Source organism: Mirounga angustirostris, unplaced genomic scaffold, assembly GCF_029215605.1.
Source record: "Mirounga angustirostris isolate CCGP_5_RB_7025 unplaced genomic scaffold, mMirAng1.0.hap1 SCAF_13, whole genome shotgun sequence".
Classification (NCBI taxonomy): domain Eukaryota; kingdom Metazoa; phylum Chordata; class Mammalia; order Carnivora; family Phocidae; genus Mirounga; species Mirounga angustirostris.
In genome coordinates this window covers 96,034,228-96,059,420 of record NW_026991721.1, presented here as the reverse complement: position 1 = coordinate 96,059,420, position 25,193 = coordinate 96,034,228, and the positions used below count along the sequence as shown (strand labels likewise).

General features: G+C 52.5%; 1 protein-coding gene across 1 annotated transcript in view; it reads right to left on the bottom strand.

Annotated features, from left to right (window-relative positions):
- Positions 1-25,193, bottom strand: part of DSCAML1 (DS cell adhesion molecule like 1) — a 320,533-nt gene that overhangs the window by 211,380 nt on the left and 83,960 nt on the right. The window lies entirely within an intron of this gene.

The following is a 25,193-nucleotide window of genomic DNA, read 5'->3' as shown; positions in this document are numbered from 1 at the left end:
GGGAGAAGCAGGCTCTCCGCTGAGCAGGGAGCCTGCCATGGGGCTTGATCCCAGGACCCTGGGATCGTGACCTGAGCCGAAGGCAGATGCTCAACCGACCGAGCCACCCAGGCGCCCCCAAAACCACTGTATGTTTTCAATGGATGAATTGTGTGGTATGTGAATTACATTTCAGTAAAGCATTATAAAGAATTTTGAAAAGAGAACAGCAAACTGGAACTGAGTGATGCGGACTGACCTTCAGGATACGCCACTAGTTTGCTCTGTGACATGGGAGAGGCCGCTTCCTTCTCTGCGCCCCCACCGGCCCCTCCGTGAGCGGGGGAGAGACACCACGGCCTGCCTCTGAGGAGTGCTGGGAGGAAGAGGGGATGGAAGGTACCTTGGCAAGTGTAATAGGAACAGAGGCATTATTTAAATGCGCAAGATTTACTGTCGAGATGTCACCGCTCTGGGAAGTTGCGATGTCCTTGAGTTACAGCCCCGTAGAATGTTAAGTCACAGGGGACCTTAGAGAGCAAACAAGAACACAGGTAGGATGGTGGCTGTTCCTGGCCAGGTACGTGTGCCCCGCCCCCATCCCCAAATGTTTATCAGAGGCACGGAGGGCACTGAGCTGATGGAGAAACAGCAGGAAGGAATGGCAATGCTTTACTTAGGGTACCCTGGTGGGAACGGCCACCTGCCACGGCATTCCCTCTCGTCTCTATCCCCTGGATGTAAAACACACAATCAGACGCAATCTCTCTGAAATCTGTCTGAAACAGAAAACCCTCCTCCCACGTTTGCCTCCCAGCCCCCACTGCCAGGTGTCCAGATGCTGTGGCAGCTGCTAGCACATTCCCTCTTTCCAAACCCTGAGTATACAGCCCAAGGCTGACCACGGCGGCAAGCCTTGCAACTACCCCGGGGCATGGCTCTGGCGCACACTCGGGCCTGCCGTCCTGTCTGCCATCCTGCCATCCTGATACCGCGGTCCATCCGCAGGGGGATCCACACCGGCAGGCACTGGCCTGGCTGGGGTCTGTGTGTCAAGGGGGTCTGGGTGTGCCCAAGTTCAGGACACGTTCAACGTGCAGGCAGAAGAAGGCTGGCTCTTTGGGGACTTTGAATTCTGGAGCAGTACTGGATACTGATACAATACTGATTATGCTCATCCTACTAATAAAAACAATAATATGAGTAAGTAGCTTCCACTTTATTATGGGCATAGACTTTGCAGGTATTATGAATCAGTAGCCACAACAATCCGATGGAGCACATATTATCATCTTCATTTTATAGATCTGGACACTAAGGCTCAGAGAGGTTAAGTACCTTGCCCAAGGTCACACAGCTAGTAAACAATAAATGTAGGGTTTAAAACTAGGTCTGTCTGATGCAAAAGTCACTAGAAAGCATAATCCATACACCACCCCCCCTCAAGCCTTCTGCCAGGAGCCAGAGAGCCAAGAGCCACCCAAGCATCCGGAAAATGATTGCTCTGTCAAAGGGTAATCTCAGGAACCGCCAGCCCCTGTGGGAATTGGGTCCAGCCCGAAATATCACATTTATGTCAGGTGCCACAAGGGGTCTTTGTTTAATCTCTTGATGGAGATGCTGGGGAGAAGAGGCACATTTTGAAGCTCTTAGCCTAAAAAGCAAAGGTGGGTACAGAAGGGGCCTGGCCACAGCTGCTGAGACCAACGTCCCCTCTGTGCACCCCCCTGCCCCCAAGAGAAGTGGCTCCTGGTCAGTGCCACTGGCCCGGGGCTGGCCGTGTGCCGTGTGGCTGAGATTCAGGGAGGGGGTGCCCATCATGTCAAGGTGGAACAAAAAGGGTGACTACTCAACTCTTCAGAAGTGGGTGCAGGGTCTCGAGTCAGACAGAACTGCATCCTAACTTGGGCTCCACCACTTAACAGCATCGTCACCTATGACAAGAAACACATCTTCGGAGCCTCAATTTGGAGTCGGCTATGAAATGGGACTACAGTGTCTACACCCCTGAGATGTTCTGAGAAGGCTGGTGACGACAGTAAAGGATTCTGTCCCATTTACTGTGTGCCAAGGACGTCTGTTCTAAATATCTGCCTAGACATCTGCTCGACTATCTATCATCTACTTCATATTTTCAACTACCTACTAAGATAGATACTACTATTATTCCCCTTTTATAGATGAAAAAAAATCAAGGCTCAGAAGGATGAGAACTAGGCCCCAGGACACAAGACCGAGTTAGTGGGGGTGCTGGGTTCTGGGCCCTATGTGGTCTGACTCGAGTCTGTGGCCTTCATTGCACACCACGCAGCCTCTATGCACACACACGAGGGTCCAGCAGTGGTGGCCAGATGGGGCGCAGTGCCGCACCTGCTGGGGGGGTAGGGACACATCCATGGCCGCTGTGCTCATCACATGTCCCAGGCTGCCCAGGGGAACCAGCAGCTTATTAGGAAGTACCAGGTTATGCCACCTGGATCTAATCATTGACTCATGAAACAGAGAACTAGAAATGTACCCATTGCTGGGAGAGAAGAAAAATAAAGAAGAGCTTCTTTGTTGAATCCAGAAGGGGGTCTTCTGTTCATCTACTGGAGGCTGGTAGAACCCGCCAGCAACAAGGTGGCTGTGTGTGGGCTGTGGGGCTCGCAGGGGCAGAAACACCGCATGCCATCCAGGCCTCCCACTTCCTGCCTTCGTGGAAGCCAGTCCCTGTGGACCATGCCCCTGCCCCGTCCATCAACATCCACACCCCGGGTCAAGTGCTTTCCTTCCAGATTCCCAAAAGCCTTTGGATCTCCAAAAGGGCCTGGATCCCAAGGACCTCAGGCACACACATAATTCAATACGCCCCTGAAAGAAGAAACAGAGAGAAAGGAACCAAGCAGAGAAAGCCTTGAGAAGTCGTGTAGAAACTTGGAACATAAGGGCATCGCAGTAGGAAAAGGGATCTGGAAACAAGTCACAACCTCCAGGGTCACATGCCCTGGCCAGTAAATGAATGTGGCCCGCTTTAAAATTTAGTACCCAGGGAAAGAGCCCCTCTCCTGCCATAGTCCTTTTGTCAAACACCCATATAACAATCCTATTTCCACTTTTGCCTTTGCTGCCAAAAAGGCTCAGAGTTGAATTTAATGCGCACTGTTAGTAAGCGTCTAATCTCAGGTCCCTGGCGGAAGGAACTCCTCCTCATGCCACCCCCTCATCTATCTGGGATCTACTTCTCTGACTTGATTTGTAACTGTCAAGGGTCCCCCTTCTCCTTTTCAGAAGCCCGTACGGCACACATTATAGCTGGCCGCTGGATTACAGAGGGAGATTTTAGCATTAACGGGGGAGCAGGATTAGTGACCTTTTAAGGCTCTCTTTTAACCCTGTGTTTCTAGGACAGTGACCAATAAACAGTCTGCATGCTCTTCCTCCACAAAAAAAAAAAAAAAAAAAAAGCCAAGCCTCCTCCCTATCTCCTGGAAAAGGGTGTTTTGCTTCTGGAATGTCAAGGAGTGACTGACTCCAGCGCACACAGGTTCAGCACAGTCAGCTCAGAGCTGCTTCTTGCCGGCGTCCCCTTTTGTTGCTGGAGCCTGGCTTGGTCACAGGATGCCAGCCGGTACGGAGGCACAGTAAGCCGACTGCTCGAGAACAATGGCCCTTCCACGGTGCAACTGCCTGCTCATTGACCACAAAGGCTCAGCAGGGACTGTGAAGTCATGAGGCTGCCTTTACGACAGGCACAGAACGGAACACGGACCTCTTTCTGGGCGCATGTCTAAGCAAACACAGGAGCTACCCACGGTGTCCCTTCTGCAGCCCTAGAGTCTTCGGAGCTCAAGCTGGGCTCCACATCCATCTGAGCTTGAGTGGTCTGCCAATCCCAAGCCCCGGTTGTGGGCCTGCTCACCTCTATCTCGTGTTCTGATGTCAAGGAGACTTTCCTGATCCGCTTCTTTAGGGCGATGAAGTTCAACTCCCTTGCCTTACAGACTGGCACACCGAAGCTGGGAATATGATGACTGGCCAGCTTACTGGCAGAGCCAGAACTATAACTCACATCTTCAGAGGGAGAGCTGAGATTGGCTGGGATGTTATCTTTAGGAAGAAGGTAGAGTTTATGACAGGGCTCGTGGAAGGCTGGAGCCTCATCCCAGGGCCCAAGTTAACAGCCACGACCTGGACCGATGAAGGGTTAACATGTCAAAGGAGAGTGACAGAAGCTGGAGTCAGCCCCCAGACAATTCATTCCAGCCTGAGGAAGAGGCAATTAACAGCTCAGGATTAGGATAAACACATTTTCGAGTGGCAAAGACTCTCCTTAGGTAAACTGGATTGCTTAGCCATGAACCAGCCCCATGCACAAAAGTGTCAATGAAACAGCCTGTACCTTTCCCCCAGCTCCCCAGTGTCCAGATACTCCTCTCTTTGTGTTGTTTAAGCAAAACACTGGTTGAGTCAGTGCTCCCAGGTCATTAGGGCGAAGAGGGGACCCCTAGCTTCTCCAGCCAGCCCATCTGTCCCTACCTCCAGTCTGGGTGTAGACCTGACGTCCGGATGCACTGGCCTGTGATCACAGTAGTAAATGGAGATGCTCCCCTCCCCTGCTGATCCAGGAGGCCACTGTGACCCCCAGGCAGCCTGCTCGGTGACAGGCCCTCCTCACACCTCCTAGTCTAGGCAAGCCTCGCTGCTATCTCAGAGTTTCTGGAGGAGAGAGTGGGTGGGATTTAAGGCGAGCTTAGTTCAATGTAGTTCTGCAGGAACATGGAGCTAGTATTTGACTGTCTTTCCTTTGTGCCTAGCTTACTTTTCCTGGCACCCAGAGGTAAATGTAAGGAAAGAGGCTCCCTGGTGGTGGTGATCACACCCAGCACTGGGATATTATTATTACGCATTTAGCTTATGGAGTATTTTCAGATGGATCGAATGTAAGCCTTACCACCGACTACGAAGCCAATCATAATATTCTCACTTAATAATAGGAAACCGAGGCCACAAGAGGTTAAGGGCCTTAATCGAGGCCAGCTAGTTAATGAATAAGTCGAGACCAGAAATTCGGTTTCCCGCCTTCTTAGTGAAATGAGACTGTCTTTCAGAACGGCTGATCTAGCCCCTGGCCAAGACATCGTTATTATTTCAACACAGACCCTTTAGAAGTCCAAAGGCACCAGTCTGTGGAACTTGCTGGCTTCCCTAAGCACCTGGCTTAGGGGCCGTGGAGGAGGCTGCTGGGCTCCACTCTGCGGGGGCATTCAGGGCTGCTCTGGGCCAGAGCATCTCAACTACTGAGTTCGCCCACTCAGCTGACATTCCGTCTTCTGGCCCATGCCCATGTCCCTACCTTACCAGAATCAGTCCTCTCTTTTCCTGTCCTCCTTTCCTGCCTCCTGCTCTTACTCTAACTCTCCTCCCGACACAGGCTGTAGGAAGTGGTCTGACCGCATAAGCAGAGTCCCCTACTTCAGGGTCCAAGTCCCCGCCCAGGGCCCCAGTCCTGGAGAGGCAGCTCAGAATTCAAAGCTCCAGGGAGGGGAGATGGAAACCACCCAGCGCCTCCCCCTCCCCAGCCCCTCCGCTTTGGGAAGGAGCTGGTATCATGGTCTAATGTGAAAAGCACCACCAAGGAGCCTGATATGAACTGAAGGCCCAGGGCAGCCACAGTCCTTGCGTCCTCGGGCACATAGCTTTTCTCATCCAGGCCTCAGTTTCCTCATCTGAAAAAGGACGAGTTAGATTCTGTGACCTCTGAGTTCCTTGCTGCTCTCAGAGACTCTGAGGATTCATTGAATAAGCAGCAAAGCCTACGTATAGATCCCATCCTCTGAAATGACTTTGCCATAAAAGGGGCGGCTGGAGCAGGCATTAATAGATTCATGGAAGCTCTGGAGAGTCCAAAAAGGATTTTAATTAAAATGTAAATGTTGTAAACATTCAAACTCACTCCACCCTGGGAGCTGGGGCCCAGCTGCCGAGAGAGGTCAGGGGACCATTCACCATCATTAGTGTTAGCAGGTGCCCTGGATATGTGCCGATGCAAAATTCTATTAGGGGATCTCGTTCACATGGAACACCTGTGCAAGAGGAGATGGGGTGTCCTCAAGTGGGTTCTATCTAGAGGTGGTCTTGTGGCTTGATGTTGAGAAAGAGCCCTGGCCCCCAAGATCTCCCCCTCCTATTATATACACACACCATATTCATATTTTACGTACACATGTTATATAAAATCCCATCACTGGGGGTCCCTCTGAGTTAGGGATCATGCTCCTATAAGCAGGCAAACAGCACACAAGAGATAATATATTTTGTTAACAGTCACTTCCTAGCTGTGCTGTCTTGGGCACCAGTCTTGTTCTTTCTTAGAAACAGTGACAAAAATGTTTGGCCACTTTTTCAGGGATGAGGGGTGCTGCAGTGGCCTGGCCCCTGGACTTTCTTCTTGGGGACCCAGAATCCTAGAATTATGCTCAATCTTCTTAGGGCTGAAGATCCTGGGACTCGACCCAAAAATAGCAGGAGGAAACCTAAGGACTGGGAACCAGAGACAGGTGTCTCACAGGACCCCAGACCCTGGCTAAGCCACAACAGAGCAGCTCAGGAGGTAGCCATGGTAATGGAAGGCCCTTCCCTGGGGCTTCTACTACAAGGGCAGAGGAAAATGAGCATACAACAGGTGCACACCAACAGCGAATACCATCGCGGGCTAGGTTTTGCATTCACTCTACTCACTACAACTTTTGGTGATTGTCTAATTATGGCTCATTACAAACATCAAGTTACATTTTGCAAGGTCGTAACTACAGGGGAAGGATACAATTATTATAATGAAGCCGCCCTAGCCCCAGACTCTTTCCCCTCCAATCAGCCCAAATGCCACTGCTCAAATCATCTTCCTCGCCTGCCACCTGGTCCTCCCGGGTCGCCTCTCCTGCATCCCTTCCCACGGCCAAGGCGACAGAGCACGATCCAGGGCGTAGTCCCTCTGTGGCTTGTCTGCATTGAGGGTATTTTTCTCCCCTTTCTTTCTCCAATGGGCAGCTTTCTCCTGGGGCTGCCTTGGTGGAGGGGAAGAGCTAAGGATGTCGGAGGGTTGTGGAGACAGGGCCTATAAAGAAGAGTGGCAGGATGTGAACCAGCTTAGCACCTTCCAGCACAGTCTGTGGTTGGGACCCACCTGCTGGCTAGGGCCAGGCAAACAGATACTGGTCCACAAATTCTGGGAGAGTGAGGCCTCAGCAGCAGGGAGTGGGAAAGGCTTGGGGTGGCCTAGATACACCTGTGTCTTGCCTTTCTTGGAAGTCCTTTTCTCCCCAGAGGCTGTCCGGGGCGGGGCGGGGTGGAGGGCAACCTCCTTCCTGGTAAAGGCTGTTTTCAGGGGAAAGGCTGGTCTATATCCAGAAAAGGAGAGGGAGTTTATCTTAGTCCCTCCTTCTGCTGGTCAACCTCCTTCCAGGAATAAGGTACCACTTTTAAAGAGGACAATCAGAAACCTCAGTACCCAGAAACAGGAAACCAGAAGGATGAGAGGTCTGGGCAAGCTCTTCCTTTCATGGAACTGGTATTTTTTAGCCTAGAAAAGAGACTTCAAAGGAACATGACAGCCAGCTTCAAAATCTGAAGGGCTGTCATGTAGAAGAGGAAGCAGATTTGGCCCGTGTGCCTGGAGGCAGAATCAGGATCTGCAACCCAGCCAGCCATGGACTTGGCCATCTCACAAAGTAGTGAGTTCATGGATGACAATTGGTCAAGGAAGCCACAGAAGAGGCTTGCTCTCTGCCTGGCAGATGGGCTCTGATGTCCCTTCCACTCTAAGACTCTGTGACTCCAGGCAACAGCCCCTGGCATCGCACCTTGCACCCAGTGATGCCCAATTGATGTTTTCAGGTTGTTGAGAGGACAATATGAAATTACACAGGGGTGGGGTGCCTGGGCAGCTTGTCGGTTGAGCATCCGACTCTTGATTTCAGCTCGGATCATGATCTCTGGGTTGTGGGATTGAGCCCTGCGTTGGGCTCTGCCCTCGGCGGGAGTCTACAGGAGATTCTCTCTCTCCCTCTCTCTCTGCACCCCCCAGCTCGTGTGTGTGCATGCTCTCTCTCTCTCGAACAAATAAATCTTTTTTAAAAGTTACACAGGGAAATCAGCTTTCAAGTAGGTGGTAGAGACCTTCTCCTGTGAACCTTTTCCCAACCAAAGGCACCAAATGTAACTCCTCCTAGGGGTTATCAAAATTCATTGGGAGATGCCCATGGTGCTTATTTAAAGTGCAGATTCTTGGGTGCCTGGGTGGCTCAGTTGGTTAGGCGACTGCCTTCGGCTCAGGTCGTGATCCTGGAGTCCCGGGATTGAGTCCCGCATCGGGCTCCCTGCTCGGCGGGGAGTCTGCTTCTCCCTCTGACCCTCCCCCCTCTCATGTGCTTGCTCTCTCTCATTCTCTCTCTCTCAAATAAATAAAATCTTTAAAAAAAATAAAATAAAATAAAGTGCAGATTCTTGGGCCCCACCCAAAATTTGGATTCTGAACCTCTAGAACAGGGACAAAAAATCTGTATTTTAAAATAAGCTCCCTTGGGGCGTCTGGGTGGCTCAGTCGGGTAAGCGTCCAACTCTTGATTTCAGCTCAGGTCATGATCTCAGGGGCGTGAGATCGAGCCCCATGTCAGGCTCTGTGCTGGGCATGGAGCCTGCTTAAGATTCTCTCTCACCCTCTCCTCCCACCCCCCTCCCTCTCAAAAAAACAAATAAATAAAATAAAATAGCTCCAGATCATTCCTATGCCTGGAATCATCAGGACACACTTTAAGAAATGTAGACCTGTGATAGGAAGCTGTAGGTTCTTCTTGATAATCAGCCCCATCAGAGCTGCCCCTGCCTTTGACTTTCCATATCCATTTGGCCCTGGAAATGGAAGAGACCTCCATCTCATCTAGCTGAACCCCAGAAAACTCTGAGGCCCAGAGTGGCGGGAAGAAAACAAAGGCAACTTTAGGCCCAAGCCCCATCACCAGGCAATACACTCCATGCCATGGCAAAGCTGGTCTCTGGAACCCCTGCGACCACAGACTCAGTCCTGGGAGCTGGCCCACGTCCTCCATGCCTTTGGGCTTGCAATTTCCCTTCCTGGTAATGGCTCCACCCTGGTCCTCCTACCTAGGTTCAGTCTTTGGCTCCCACCTTGCCCATGATTAGGGCTCTGTTTCTGGCTCCACTGCCTCGGGCTACCCAGCCTGGTTCCCAGGACCCTCCCCCTCAGGCCCGTCCCCTGACATTTCCTCTGATTCTGTGCTCCAGGCCTGCCAGCAGCTAGCCTCCTCCTGTGAGCTCTCTCACTCGCTGAGCGGGGGGGAAATAAAGAAGGGGCTAGACTTTCATCCCAGCCCTCCTTTTCCAGGCAGCTCTCCCTGTCCTCCGTGCTTCTGCTCCACTCCCACCACATCAGAATGAATGAAACCTGGCTCTTCCAGAATGTTCTCTCTTTCAGTCCCCAAATCACTGCCAAGCGCCCCTTCTGGTCAGACTCTCCCCTCCCCTCTCCCTTTTCCTACAGGGATTGATTTGTTTAGTTTCAACAGTTTAATCTCCTTCCCCAGGAGAGGAGCTGTTTCCTCTGATCCCTGGTGGGAGGCGTTCCGAATCGGACTGAATCAAGGAGGGGCTGGGAGAGGAAGGTAAAAGAAAAAAAAAGAAAGAAAAAGAAAGGAAGAAGGAAAACATACCTCCTGGCAAAACCCAGAACACCACTTTTGCAACATCTTTCCCCGCTACATTATTTATAGCATGACTGAAACATTTATTCCTCCCCTGCTCTTCCAAAGAGCACCCGTGTTTCCACTGAGCTGTAACAAGTAGAGTGAGCCTGCGCTCAGCACGAACACCAAACATTTGATACACAACAGTGCGCCCTGGAAAATGCTATGGCTCCCAGTGGCCAGGAGGAGACCAGGACAGCGGGGCTGGGCCTGGGGAGAGAGAGGGTGTGGCTCCAGGATGCAGGGGGAGAGGACAGAGGGAAAGGAGCCAGGCTGCGGACAGGAAAGCAGGGTTCTCTAGGCAAACAGCTAAGGGGCCTACATGAAGCCAGCCTTGCAGAGAACCAGAGGCCGGGACCCACCAGCGGCCAGATCTGCAACAGTGATGCTCAAGGACGCACTTGGCTGGTGACAGGCTTTATGAACAGATAGGTTCATTTATTCCAGTTTATATAAATAAGTACACTTATTAATTGGGTGAATGGACTTCGGATTCAGAGAAATCTGTTTCGATGTCCCTTATGACACATCTCTGCTGTGTGACTTAGAGTAAGTCATATAGTCTGAGGCTCATCTTCCCTTTCTGCAGAACAGGGATACCAACATCCACCTTGCACTGCTATTTTGGAGCATTAAGGTCATGTGTGACAAGTACCTAGCACTTTAAGTGAATTTCATCTCAATTATAAAAATGAAGTGCCTAGCACAATGCCTAGCCCTTAATGGATATTCCATAAAGGTGACTTGGTCCGTTTTCCGTTGGCAAGCATTATGAGTACTCACAGGCTTTGCAGAACTGTTTCCCAGTGGCCTGGTGTACATGCTAATGAGAATACATGGTGCAGTAAGGGAGACCTGACATTCTCAAAGGCCTCCAGCTCTCTTGGAAAGAACAAGCCCACGGACCCATGACAGCAGAGCTCCATATCCACATTCATCCTGGCTTTGCTTTAGCCGAGCCAGCAGCGACCACATCCGTTCCTGGCCACAGGTCTGCTGGGCGCCTTCAGAGTTGCATCTACCAATGCCTGCCACGATCGCCCCATGAGCTAGGGACTGCCCCCACCCCTCACCCCCAGCGTGGCACCCTTTTCTGCCTTTGCTGTTGGCCCTCTCGTTTGCAGGACACACTGCTTCCCACCGACTTGTTTTCCAGCGCTTCTTCCTGTCCACGAGCGACCTTGGATCCAAACACATTAAAGTCCTATTTGTTTTTATAATTCCTTTCCTGGAGAAGAAGGGCGATGAGATCTAGTGGCAGAAGATCTACTACTGGTCTGGATGTGTGACCCTGGAGCAAGTACTCTGAGAGTAACAACCAAACACCATCAGCATCCATTCCGCACTAAGGGTATTATACACATTGTCTCCTTTACCCCTACAACAACCCTGGGGGCTACACATTATGATCTCTACTTTCCTTCTTTCATGTGTCATTTAATCATCTCTTTGAAAATATTTTACCATCTCTACTACCTGCCACACATGGCAGAAGGAAGACAGCGATGAATATGACAGGTGTCCTCATGGGAGCTGATAATCCAGATGAGGAAACGGAGACCCAAAGAAGTTAGTTAACCAAAGAGGTTAGTTAGTTAACCAAAGAGGTTAGTTAACCAAAGAGGCTAGTTAGTTACCCAAAGAGGTTAGTTGTTTTTTTTTTCTTTTACCTTCCTCCCCCAGCCCCTCCTCGATTCAGTCTGATACAGAACACCTCCTGCCCTCATGCTTCGTACCTCTCGGCTGGGTGCTTTACGATCTACAGATCCCAGGGGACCTGTTCACCCCACCCCCACCGCCCGCCCCCCAGCCGCTGGACGGCTCAGGAGCATGGGGCAAGCTCTCAGCAGGGACTGGCTGACACGTGCGGATGTGTGAGGGCTCCCTTTAAACTGTAGAGCACGCTGTATCGCTGGGTGTCTTCTGCCTCATGATCTAGAGCCCAGGGGCTACCTAGGAGGTCAGCCAGGTCCCCGTCTGACTGTGGGACCCCAGCAGGTGCACCCAGGAAGACTCCTGGACCCGTCCCTGTGCAGACCGGGTTCCAGGCAGGGAGAGACGGCCCTCCCCAGCCCTCCCTCCACTGCTCCAGCCCTGGCTTCCATCTGACTGCAACGTGACCTGGTCTGACACCAGCCACCTCTGCCACCAGCTCCATGCCATCTCCTTCCGGCTGATCCTGTGGCTTCGAGGTGTGGGGAGCAGAGAGGAGAGCCGCGTGGCTGGAGCAATAGCCAACTTGCCTAAAACCCAAAGGCTGGGGTTCATAAAAAGAAATGAATCCATTCAGGCTAGCACTGAAATTACAGTTTCCGTTTCATTCTGGCGATAGGAGGCGGGCACTTTGGCACGGAGCGTGGTGTCGGTGTGGTGGGGGCGGCGGCGGAGGGAGGGGGGAGGCGGAAGGGGCTGCAGACGGATGAGGCTGGCACTTTGATCTGTTTTCTCCCTCCCTTTCAAGCCGCCCCCCCTCTCCAGGTCTCCCTCTTGTGAATATATTTGTTTGTTTATTCCTATTGATTTCCAAAGGCCTAGGTGCCCCCGGGGCCCCTAGCTGCAGGTGCACCAAATGCAAATCCGACAATTACAGTCAATCCGGCAGCAAAAACTCCCCATAGAAGAAGAAAGCCAAAGGGCTCCCTGCTGGGAAGTGCGGCCCTAAAAGACGAGCCCTCCGATGAAGGGCCACTTCAAGGGGCCTGGCAGCACTGGCCTGGCTGGGGTGGGCACCAGCGTGGGCAGATGGCCGGGACCAGGCCCTCAGGCTGGCTCTGAGAAAGCTCTGCCTCACGTGGCTGGCCGTGGCATCCCACCCTCGGGAGACCTTTCAGGTCCCCATCTGCCTGAGCTGAGTGACGGGGAGAGACAGAGGAGGCCTGGGCTGACGTGGCTTCTCCCAGTCCAAGCCTCCTATGTTGGCTCATTCATTCAACAGCTATTTAAAGCACGTTCTTTATGCCAAGCACTGTTTTAGGCCCTAGGGAAATACCTAGGGAAATACCAGTGTCCAAGACAGACAGACAGACGGACATACTATGCTAAGGGAGTTTGTGGCCTAATCAGAGACATCAAAAAAAAAAAAAAAAAGGGCGCCTGGGTGGCTCAGTTGGTTAAGCGACTGCCTTCGGCTCAGGTCATGATCCTGGAGTCCCGGGATCGAGTCCCGCATCGGGCTCCCTGCTCGGCAGGGAGTCTGCTTCTCCCTCTGACCCTCCTCCCTCTCATGCTCTCTGTCTCTCATTCTCTCTTACGCAAATAAATAAAATCTTAAAAAAAAAAAAAACAGCAAAGGTGGGAGTTTTAGGGCAGAAACCAGGAAGGGAGAGAGACAGGAGGCAATGGCCAAGGGCTACGGGAAAGACACGTTTATACTGGGACCAGAGGAATGAGATGGAGGCAAATGTGCAGGGTGTGGGGGAAGGGCTTTCCAGGCAGAACAGCACAGGGGTGAAGGTGGTCTCGAAAGACCCTGGTTTATCTGAGAAATTGAGATCGCTGTGGCTCTAGCTCAAAGAGCAAGGGGACTGTGGCATGAAATGGGGTCAGACAGTGTCAAGGGTCAGACCATGGTGTGGCATCTGGAGTTAACAATGGAAACCCGAGGCTCTGGCGGATGGCCCAGCCAAGTCTATGATGCTAGCTTCTCTTGAAAGGAGGGAGCCCTTCTGGCTCTAGGTCTTCAGGGACCTTTTTCTGCCTTCCAGGGAGGACAGGGAAAAAATTAAGACAGCAGTTCTGATACTTTTCACTCCCCCTAATTTTCAGCGTGCTCTGAGTGCCACCCCTTCCTATTACTCAAGACCAAACCCACCCATTTATCAATTTATTCACGCCAGAAAGTATTGATTACCTACTAAGTGCACGGCAGGAAGGAGGTGGGCAGGAGGCAAGTGGCAAGTTTGGCTGGATCAGGATGGGCTTTGTATGTCCCGGCAGGGAGTTTGGACTTGATTTTGGAGTCTGGAGACCCTTTGAACAAAGGTTTTGAAACAGGAGTGATAGACTCAGAGTCTCACTGCACACGGTAGTTCTGGCTGCAGTGTGGAGGGGACCAGAGAGAGGTCTCCCCCGAGGCTGCGGTCAGAAGCCACTGGGATCATCCAGTGAGAAGCGGCGACCCCTCCTTGGGGCATCTGCCTACTCCCCAGGACACAACAAAGCTTCACGCCTCTGTGCTTGAGTGCCATTTTGTTCCTATTTCTAGTGTGTTCCAGTTAACTTAGATGCCCTAATCTTGAAAACCACCAGATACTGCAAAGGTCCTTTCTTCTTGACTTTAGAATCATTAAGGGTTTGAGCAGATGCACAGGGAAGGAAGGAACAGACCTATCCCCTGGTGCCGTTTGGCTGTTGTTGACAATGAAATGAATTTGCATTCCTGGGCACGCAATAACTAGACAGAAGGGAAGGATCCCAGAGGGCCTGGGTGGCAGAGGAAGTGGGACCAGAATGCCTTTTCTGTGCTCACATCCACGTGGATAACTGAGAGCTGGCTGCACTTGAAAGAGGTGCACATTTGGAAACTGTGAGGCCAGTACCTGGCATAAGGAATGCACTTAACACTAGACTTCAAAGCCCCAACCCAGTCCACATCTTCCCCAGAGAGGGACACAGCCTGGGCAACTGTACCTGCGGCAGTGTTTGATATGCAAATCTCCCATCTCTTTAAGCTAGACTGTGAAACAGAGAGTTAGAATCAGAGCTAAGGAGTTTGAGCCCTTAGAGATCCTGGAGCCTCATGCCGTCCTTTTATAGAACAGCTACCAGAGGCGCACCGAGGTGAAAGGACTCATCCAGGAAACCTCAGTTAATGACTTACCCTGGGACCCTCAGTTAAAGGGCTGCAGCTCTTGCACTGGATGTCAGGGGGCCATGCAGAATCTATATTTACATCTCAGGGCTTACCTGCTAACCCTAGCACACAAATAAAATGTCTCCCAACAGCAGTCCTGAGATCTGAGAAATAAATACTTAGATAAAAAGCCATTTACCAAGACCCAAATGCCTTTTAACAGAGGCTATACGCCCAGCAGGATAAGCCAATTACCAAAGGATTGTGTTCCAAATGCAGCCTAACTGTCTCAGAGCCATGTCAGGGGGAATCAATAAGTAGTTAATCAATGGATTGATTGATCATTTACTGCTAGTAATTAAATTTTGGGCAAGTACAAATTGTATTACACCTATAGTCAGTCAAAAGCAATGCTCAGATCCCGGAACATGAAAGGAAATAAAAATAGAAGCCCTGTGGCCACAGTCTTAGAGTCAGAGAGAGGAGAGAAAGAAGAGAGGGAGGGAGACAGAGGAGGGGGGGGAGAGAGAGAGAGGGAGAAAGAGAGGAGAGGGAGGGAGAGAGAGGAGGGGGGGAGAGACAGAGGGGAGAGAGGGAGGGAGAGAGAGGAGAGGGAGGGAGAAAGAGGGGAGGGAGGGAGAGAGAGGAGAGAGAGAAAGGGGAGAGAGGGAAAGAGAGGGAGGAGAGGAAAAAGAGAAAGGAGAGAGGGAGAGAGAGAGGAAGAGAGAGGGAGGAGAGGAAAAAGAGAAAGGAGAGAGGGAGAGAGAGAGGAAGAGAGAGGGAGGAGAGGAGAGGGAGAGAAGAGAAAAGAGAGGAGAGGAGAGGGAGAGAGAGGGAGGAGAGAGAGAGAGGAGAGAAGAGAAGAGAGAGGAGAGGAGAGGAGAGAGAGAGAGAAAGAGGGAGAGGCATCTTACAGTATCACAGGTCTTTAGGGTCAAAAGAAACTATCACAGGTCTTTAGGGTCAAAAGAAACTCTGAGGGTGATCCAGTTTGGCTCCCTCATTTTAGTGAGGACTCCCAGAGGTTGAGGGACTGGCCCAAGGAAACCAGCGGGTTAGTGTCAAAGCAAGGATTACCTCCAGGCCTCTTGCCTCCCAGCCCAGTGCCCTTTAAGAGAAAGGGCAGGCAGTCCCTGTTGTACAGTTTGGGGGAGAAGTAGCAATATCATTGATGCTTTGCCAGCAGCTTTTCCCTCAGGGCACTCACTAGGGTCCCCGGGGGCCGTTTCCCCTCACCCCCCCACACAGGGCTTGTCCATTAACACAGAGATTCATGGAGACGCCTTCTACATCACTGCCCTTCTTTTGGCCACGTTGGCAGGAAAACCGCTCTAAGGAGGAAGATTTGCTGTCACTTGGGAAATCGCACCTTGAGCACAGGCACACGGAACAGCTCCTGGAGAAGGAAGTGCAGCAGCTTCAGAACAAGCCCATGGGCTTCCAGGTGATGCCAGGAGCGGACCTACATGTCGCAGAGACATACCTGCGCTGCTCTGTTTGTCAAGGGCCTGTTTCTTGTACAGTCCATGTCTTTACCATTCTCCACTCTGTCTGATGCTTCTCCTGTGGCCCTTAACTTGAGCATCACTCTAGGCCTGATGCATCTGCTGAACTGATGCAAAGACCTGAGATGTGATAGGACCACCAAGGGCAACCGTCTGTGTAGGATGGGTTGCGTCTGATGCCACATAAGAAGACAAATGCTGTTTGGGCTTCCCTGCGTGTGGAGGTGGGAACTGGAAAGGGGGGAAACACTTGGGTGGGTTCTAAGTTTTCATACTTTTTCCCCCAAATTAGGTGGCAACTCCTCCAGGAAGCCACCCCCGACTGCCTGCCCGAGTCTAGTCTCTCTGGACCATTTGTGCTCTGAGGGGCTCGACCCTCCCCTGGGACAGTTTCAACACCTGTTCCTGAGGCTCTCTGTAGACAGTTAAAAACCCCAAGTCCCTTCCTCCAGCTGGTCAGCAGGATTCGGAGCCCCGTTGCCCCTTGCTGCCAGCCTAAATGTGATCAAGAAAGGCAAACACATTTTTATTACTTGCTTAAGCCGAGCGGAATTAGGTAGGCAGATCTTCTGGGATGAAAATCAATGCATTCTGAAGCCAAATATCAATGATTTCTGAATTATCCTCTGCTTTTATAAGATCTGTGCTGGTGTTTCTGTTTATGTTAAGCACCTTCCGGAGCCATCCTGTGTATGGACTGCAGCCAGTAATGGGTCAACTCTTTCTCTCCCTTCCTCCCATGATGCCCGAGAGAGCGCTTCCCCCCAGGGCTGATCCTAAGCGCTCATGGCCCGATGCTCTACTTTCCTCTGGAGTCTGTCCCCTGTTCTCACCCCACCCCCACCCAGCACCCCGTGCCCAGGGAAGCAAATCGGAGAGATTAAGGATTACTTGACATGCTCTGTGCAGTCATTGGTAACGGCCAAGCCTCCTGCACCCCCCTAATTGGATCCGCTGCCGAGAAGTCTGATTTAATCAGCCTGTGATCACGACTGGGGTGGGGAGGGGGTGGTTCAGGAAAAGGATGAGCCTCCCGGGCCTTGGCTTGCTCTGTTTGCTGGCCCCAGCTGTGTGTGCACAATCAGGCTTTATTAACTATTACACTTCATTCCGGACAGCTGCCTGGGGAGAACATCGATTCATTCCCCAACCTTTTAGGCTGCCCTGGAACTTGGTGTTTCCATTTATTTATCTCCTTATTTCTGTGAGCATGTGCAGGTTAGCCCTGCACGGGGAAGACGGAGCCAGGAAATGGATTCAATTAGAAGCACATCCTCCACTTTCTTCCCTCAAAGTCCCACCTTTCCTTCAGTCTCCCCCGGGAGGTGGGCTTCCCGCAATCCCCCCTCTCCCCCACCCCACTAAAACTTGCAAGCCCTAAATAGAAGCATCTCTGCAGGAGAAGTGAGAGCAGCCCTTGCATCCAGATCAATTTACTGTGTCAATACTTGTCCAGGTCTTCTGCGTACCTCACCATATTTTCGTGAGGATGCCAGGTGTACCCGGCACAGAGCTGGTGCGCCTTTCTCCAGGGACTGGTGGCCTGCAGGGGGGGCACTGGGGTGCAGCCACTCCTGGACATTTGGGGTTCTTGGTGGGGGGCGAGGCTGAAGCAGTAGCCCCATTCCATGACAAGGTAAGGGGGTTCTAGGTACAGTCATTTCGGATGGACCAGATGGACCTGTCCCATTCCTCTCCATGCACAGCCCCCCCCCGCCCCCGTGGCATGCACGCTGTGTCCTGGTAGGTTGCTTTGTGCCAAGCACCCTACGTGGGTAGTTCCCCTGCACGTCACCTCACCCCAGATATCCCACCACAGATTCGGGACCCCCATTCCTCCACAAGGAACCCAGCCAGCTCCCCGCTTCTTCTGTACGAAGACAGACCATCACACTTACAGAGCGCTGGGTGATTGACCAAGAGAAAGAGGACCCTCGTAAAGCACTCCGAGAAACGGTGCTTTACATCCCCCCTGCCTGCGTGTTCCAAGTCTCTCTGCCTCTACCTCCCGTGTGACTCCGGGCAGATCGGACGACCTCTCTGAGCCTGTATTTCTGCATATATAAAAAAGGGGCCAATCTGCTCTGGCCGCTTGCCCTTTGGGGATGAGGTGTGTACAGATTTGTGGCATGGACCAGAATCTCCTCGGGCAGCCAGGGGAGCAGTTAAAATGACAGATGCCAGAGTCAGCGGCCTCGGCTCAAATCCTGCCTGTGCCATTGCCTCGCTGTGTGACCTTGGCTAAGTTATTGCCCATTCTGTGCCTCGGGTTCCCATTTACCAAATGAGGATAACAACAGCCACTCCCTCACGGGGTTGTCACACAAATTTAAAGAGTCGATATATGTGAAGGACTTAGAACAGGTTGCCTTTTATAATCACAGATGCGGATGGACGGCCTATCACCTTCCCGTGTTGCTCTCTCCATGCACACATGCACGCACGCGTGCACACACACACACACACACACACACCAACAACATGGCTCCAAACACCATGATTAAAACCTCCCCTCAGCTGGGCAGGGGCCTTCTTTTTCTCTGGGCCTGGGTCCCAGTCTGCAGCTGGACTTGTGGGAAGAAACATGTCCGCAATATGGTCACTATAAGGTTGGGCCTGGCTGCGAGGCTGGTTTTCTCAGCGCCAGTCCCCTGGCTCCCGGGCAGAGGTCAAAGCTGCAGCACCATGGACAGAGCTCCTGGTCTAGTGTAAAGGTCAGCTCTGGACCTCTGCACATCTGCTCTCATCCCTCATCCACGAGCAGCCCCAAAACTAGCCCGCAGACTCTCAGCTGGCCACTTCAGCCTGCAGCTGGTAAAATGCAAACTGCATCGAACGGTTCACTCTTTGGATAATGCTACTGTCTCCATTCTGAGTGATGCCCACTCTGGGGACTGGCGTTCATGAGTGGAGGGCTGGGGGGCGTGAAGGGGAGAGCAGGAAGCAGAGGAAACAGGGCTTTCGAGCTGGGAGTCTGCTAACAGGTTCCAAAGCCACCAGATTCTCTCATAAAAAAGTTCATTATGATGGAAACAATAAAATAGAGCAGACAGACAATTAAAGGACTGGCAATCGTATCACAAATTGGTAGAAAAAAATCATTGACAGTTTTGATTACCAAAAAAAAAGCAATCATAAGGGAGGAAGGAAGGAGATAGTATATTTCTCATAAATCACAGGCAGGGAAGGAGCAGACCCTCCTCGGGACAAGAGACAGTGGACATGGTTCTGACAAGTTCTAGATCTCTCCTCCTTACAAAAGGGAAGAGCTTGGATTAGGGTCAGAGGAAAACCTTTCTGTTAACATCTTAACCCTGCATTTTGAATGTAAGCCCCTCTGGACAATGGGGAGGGCACCTTGGTCTCTCTTTCCAGTCCTGGGTCCCCCATCATGAGAACAGGCCAAAGATCTTCCGCTTACAGTCTATGACCCTCTTTCCCAGAAATGTCTGAGGTTTCCATCTCCACAACTGCACAGCCAGGGGATGTTCCCAAGACCAGACCTTCTCTTCTGCCTCCCCCACCAAATCAGCCTCCATCACAGGCGGCCTGGGAGGGTCTGGGGCTGTCGGGAAGGACAGGGAGCTGCTCAGCAGACATCTTCCCAAGCAAGCATTGTGAGTTGGAGCCTCACCTCACAGGGCCAGATGGCAGGGAGGGCCCTAGTCGGGTCCCCATGGGGCAGCCCCCAGAACCACAGGCCTCCAGAGGGCCCAGGGCCACAGTCACTGGGAAACAGGCCTGGTGGCGGGGGGGGGGGGGGTGTGCTATGAGCGCTGCCCAGCCTCCAGTTAGTCCCCTGCTAGGTGTGCACTCCCGAGGGGCATGGGCAGGCCCTGGAGACTCAGTTAAGTAAAGGGAGGTCTTGCCTAGGGCCAGGATTGCACCTTTCTCCCTGAGAAGTAGGGTATGAAGTACTGGTGGGGACATCCCTGACTAGAGGTGGACTTTTGGGTCAATCATCTTTCCAGATCTTGGTTTCTTCACAAATACATGAAGGTTTGAACCAGATCATTAAATCCCCTAGGAATTTCAAACACCCTACATTTATTACAACTGGGTATAAAACAAGATGTTTCCCATGGTCTCAGAATTTCAAAGGGTGAGAGTCACGGGGACAAGGAGCTCCCCGCTCTCAGAGGAGGCACTGGACTCTCCACGCGGGGCTGGCTAAGGGGAGAGGGGCGCTGGCCCTGAGGCCCGAGTCCACCACCAGCTACAGCCTGAGCCAAAGCAGCACAGACGTTTGAAGAGACCATAGTGTGAAGGTCTCTCTAAAGAGAGTGGGCACTCTGTGGGGTCCCTGCATGTGTCCCCCCAAGGTCCAAGGGAGGGGGCTTGGTGAACCCAGGGAAGCCGTGGCAACTTGAGAAGGTTCGAGAAAATCCTCAGAGAGCGAGACGTGTGTTCTGGGGCCGGGCAGAGGCAGCGGAAAGGGCTCCAGAAGGTTGCGGTGGGAGCACGGGGGGCCCTCTGCTTACCAAGGGGTGAGGAGATGCCATGGAGGGCAGAAGCAACACTAAGCATGCCTCCCTTTTACCGAGCACTTTCTATGGGCCAGACTCGTCTTTAAGGACCTTACACATGTCAGCTCATTTCAACATCCCACTAACAAAATACTACTATTAAGCCCATTTTATAGAGAAGGTAACTGAGGCCCAGAGAGGTAAAGGGACTTGCCCGAGGTCAGAGCTACAGAGTACCAGAACCCTGCTCCTACCCACCCGGCTCTACTGCCCTCTGCTAGAGCGGTCTTAAAGGAAACCTGTCCCGAGGCTGGCCTGCCAAGGCCAAAGAACCAGGCCATGTGCTGTATTCTCGAGCAGGCGCCAATGGGGCCTCAGGAGACATCAAGCAAAAAGGTCACTGCCTGCATCCAGGAATGGTGCGGTGTTAATGGTGCCAGAGAGCTGCTTCCAAAGACCCCACCAAACCATTCATGGGGGAGCGGCGGCAGCCGATCCAGAGCGAGCTACAGCAGCAGTGGCAAAGTAAATGACCTCCTGGCCCTTTCCCTCTCATCCCTGTGCAAAAATAGATCACCCCTCTGCTCTCCTTGCAGGTTGCCCAGCCTAGGTGAGGCCCGCACGAGGGGGAGGAGGAGAGGAGAAGTCTTGATGGAGGAGAGATTGAAGCTTTGATGGAGATTCAGGAACAAATGTTTATTGAGCATCTTCTATGGGCAGGACATGAGGATATAGCAATAAAGAAAATGGACAAAAAATCTCTGTCCTCTTGGGGTTTACAGTCCAGGGGAGGAAGTGCAAACAATAAATGAACCAGTAAACACTTGGTATGTCAGATGGTATTCAGTATTACGGTGTGCGTAAGTGCTCAGCAAAGCAAGGGCATGTGCAGACGTGTTGTTATTTTATAGAGCGGTCAGGGAAGGCATTTCTAACAATTCCCGGTAGTTCAGACTGTCCTGATAGCAGTGAAGGTGAGGAGGGTGAGCCACATGGGTATCTGCTGGAAGGGCATTCTAGAAGGGAATGGCAAGTGGAAAGCCAGCACGAGAGGTGAGTCTGAGGCAGGCAAGGGGCCACTGTACCTGGGCAGGGGTGCAGGGAGTGGTAGGAGATGAGTAAGGTCTGAGAGATAGCAGGGGCCAGGGTCCTGCAGGCAAGAACTTTGGCTTTGACTCTGAGTGACATGGGAACCATGAGAAGGCTCTGAGTGGGCAAGTAAGTAGAGTTTTTAATACTAGAAAGTCAGAGAGCAGAAATGCCACAGGATTGCGTGAGATATCGGTCAGGGGCCAAGAAGGAAACCCCAACAGAGCAGGTTGGAAGGGGTAGAGGCAGGGGAAAATCAAGCTATTTCCTGATTACACTTATGAGTCCAGCCTATTCAATAACGGAGAGACATCACCGCTGATTTCTGCATTTCTGAGAAGGCTTTTTAGCAAATCTTTACTGAGCACTTCATCATACCAAGCGCGGTATTAAGTATTTAAATGTACTGTCTCATTTAATTCTCATAATACTCTGAGGTGGGGGACACTTCCCCCATTTTATGGATGAGCAGAGTGAGCCTTGGAGAGAGAAGGACTCAAGCCGAGGGCTTCTGCGGCCAAAGCTAAGCTAGGAGAGCACACAGCCGGAGGGGCTCCCAGGCTCAGTGGCTGCATTGCCTCCTCTGGATGCAAGGGCCTCTTTGGGTCGGCCCAGGACCTCACTGCCACCGCAGATGCAGACTCTGGGCCTGGCTACCATTGGGCAATCATTGCTAAGCCAGAGCAGAGGGAGAGCAGTGGGGGGTATCAGATCCCCAAGTCTGGCAGGAGTCAGGCCCCTGGCCTCCAACAACTGCTGTCAGCAGAGAGCAAGGCGGTGGGGGTCAGAGCGGCCGAAGAAGCATCAGCAGTGGGCAGCAGGAAGGGGGCAGCCACCTCCCGTGCCCCACCTTGAGGATCAGGGAGAACTTCCAGAAGGAGGGGCACTCGAGAAGGCCTTGAGACAGAAGGTAACTCTACCCAACGGCTATTCTGAAATCTGGCTGCTGGTGGGGGGTGGGTGTTTTCTCTTCTCCTTGGTGAGCTGTCACGTCCCCCTGACTTTGGTTGTGGACCCCACCCCCCATAACCTGCCCCGATTCCTGTCTGCCCCCAGCCTCTCCTCCCTTTCTAGGATAGTTTCTGGCTCTCTGGGCAGAGGTGAGGGTGGGGAGGAGCTTTGGGACTCTGTGCCTGACACCTCCACCTTCCTTGCTGTCTGAGCCAAAGCCTGTTCTAATGTGATTCACCAAAAGCCTGCCCAAGTTCCCCTGGATTCCAGAACACCAGTGGGAGGCCTACAAACTCACCAGGCAGATTTGGTTCAGCTCAGTCTTCAAAGGGGGAAACTAAGCTTAGCGGCCTTTTCCTCTAAGGATGGATAGCACGTGCCCACCATGAAGACCAGCCCCTCAGCAATGGATGTATAGAATTCTGGAGCTGGATACAAGACCACGAGCCAGATGTAAAGGAACAGTTGGGCTCACAAGATATGTCTCATAATCCCCTGGGTGCAGACAGGTCCTCACCCACAAGCTCCTGGTGTCTGGACTCCCACAATCTGCACTCTCAGCACCCTGGGGGACCTGTCTGGCCCCCCGCTTAGTTGCTCAGCGGGCAGGTGAAGACGATGCCCTCTTAAAGCCAAAGGCAGGAACCCGACCCCTGAGCTCTGGGGCTCTACCATTCAGCTTTCGTTTCTCCATCTTCCTGAATTCAAATGGAGCAAGGATTTTTTTTTTCTATTATGCAGATGGGACCCCAAGGCCCAGAAAACCCAAGGGACTTGTCCCAGACTGCACAGCAAGAACCAGAACCAGGCCTTCCAACCCCTGAGCCTGATGGGCCCAGAGTCTCCCCCAGCCCTGAAGGACCGACCCTGCACAGGGAATCCCACCTACCTGCACTGGGGCCCCTCATGTCCTACCAGGCCAATAAGCAGAAGGTACAGGGAGGTGGTTCAGGGAGCTTTAGGGGCCTTCCCACAGAGGTAGGAAGCACAGAAGCAGAGATCCAGGGCTGGAAGGGACTTTCTGGTTAACTGCTCTGAGGCGCTCTTGGTGGAACAGTGGGATCACCAGGGCAGTCCTCCATGCATCCTCGGGGACAGCCTCCTCAGGGACAGGCCAGCTCTGGGAGCACAGGGGTAAGGAGGAGGAAACCCCTAATGTGGCACGTTATTCAAAGTGTGTGTGTGTGTGTGTGTGTGTGTGTGTGTGTGGTGGGGGGAGGGCTACCCCAGACCTGAGCATTGTGGAGGGATCACCGTCCACCCTCTCCTCTCTTCCGTCCTCCTCCGATCCCAGATTCTCACCCTGCAGGTTTCAGACCAGTGATCAAAAACCACTTAGATTCAGACTCACCCTTCCCTCTCCATCCCATGCCCTCCAAACTTTGCCAGCACCCCACAAACCCCTCTGCAAATGGATGGCCCTGGATCAACCAGGCTTTTGGCTGTTGTCACTCATCAGTTGTGGTCCCTGGACCAGCAGCCTCAGCATCACCTGGAAGCTCATGAGAAATGCAGAACCTCAGACCCCTGCTGGGCCCAAGGAATCCGAATCTACATTTTCAGCAAGTGCCCTGAGTGACTCCCACGTGCACTGAAGTCTGGACACTCCTTGGTGCACTGCTTTGGACACATGGGCTGCCCCCGACTCGAACGCCCCCTGGCTGGACCACAGGGCAGCAAAGTCCCACTGCACCCGGGAACACCAAAGCAACCCTCCCCTTTTGCAGGCCATTCCAAGACAGGCAGGAGCTCAAGTTGGAAAAATAAAAGTCCCCCGACGTGCCAGGCCTTTATTGAATTTCCGTGTTCAAGTTGCAGAGCTGTGATGGCTGGTCGGAGACTGGGTTCTCCTCCACTGCCACCCGACCCCTGTCTTGCCCGCCTCGCCCAGCGCCAGCACCCGCCCCCTCCTCTACACAGAAAACAGAAACCCCGCGTGAGGACGTCGTTAGTGGATACAGCTTCTTCAATTAATTTAATAAATTAATCCTTGGACTTTTTCTTCACTGCTTCCTTGGGAGTCCCTCCTAAGGTACTGGGAAGAATCGCAAACACCCACATAAAATCCTCTGGCTCACAGGAGCCTCTTCTATTAATATCACTGCAAATTAATATGATTATTTAAGCTCTGAACTGGCCGCGCCGCCCCGTCTCTGCACCACCCCCACTCAGCCCCACTGTGAGCTTTCGGAGGTACTGGCGTCCCCCTTCTGTGGCCTCCCATCACCTGCAGAGCGGTTCCCAGTGGGGCTAAGACCCTCCCCTCCTAGGTGGTGTTTGCAAATTGGGGGTGTCACAAAGGTGAGGTGTCTGAGGGCTAGAGACTTCTCACCCCACCCTGAGCGCTAGCAGCCCCTTGTTGTGAAACATGCGAGAATAAGGTCGTGGCCTCAGTATGTCCTTCTCTACCTTTCTAGTCCTGTCTCCCTGTGACCTCTGTGTGCCCCACCCCCCAACACCGCTGTCATCCCTCTTTGCACCTGCGCCTGCTCCATCCATGAACGTGCACGGAACAGGGGCTCACGTGAACCACTCTCCTGCCTGAGAGCTTCCTCCGTGCGCCCTGCCCGCCTCAGCCTGATGAGTTCCGGCTCCTGTTTAAGCTCCAGTAGGAATGCTGCCCCTCTCGTGCCCCGTCCGCCAAGGAAGTTAAATGGGACCTTTGGATGCG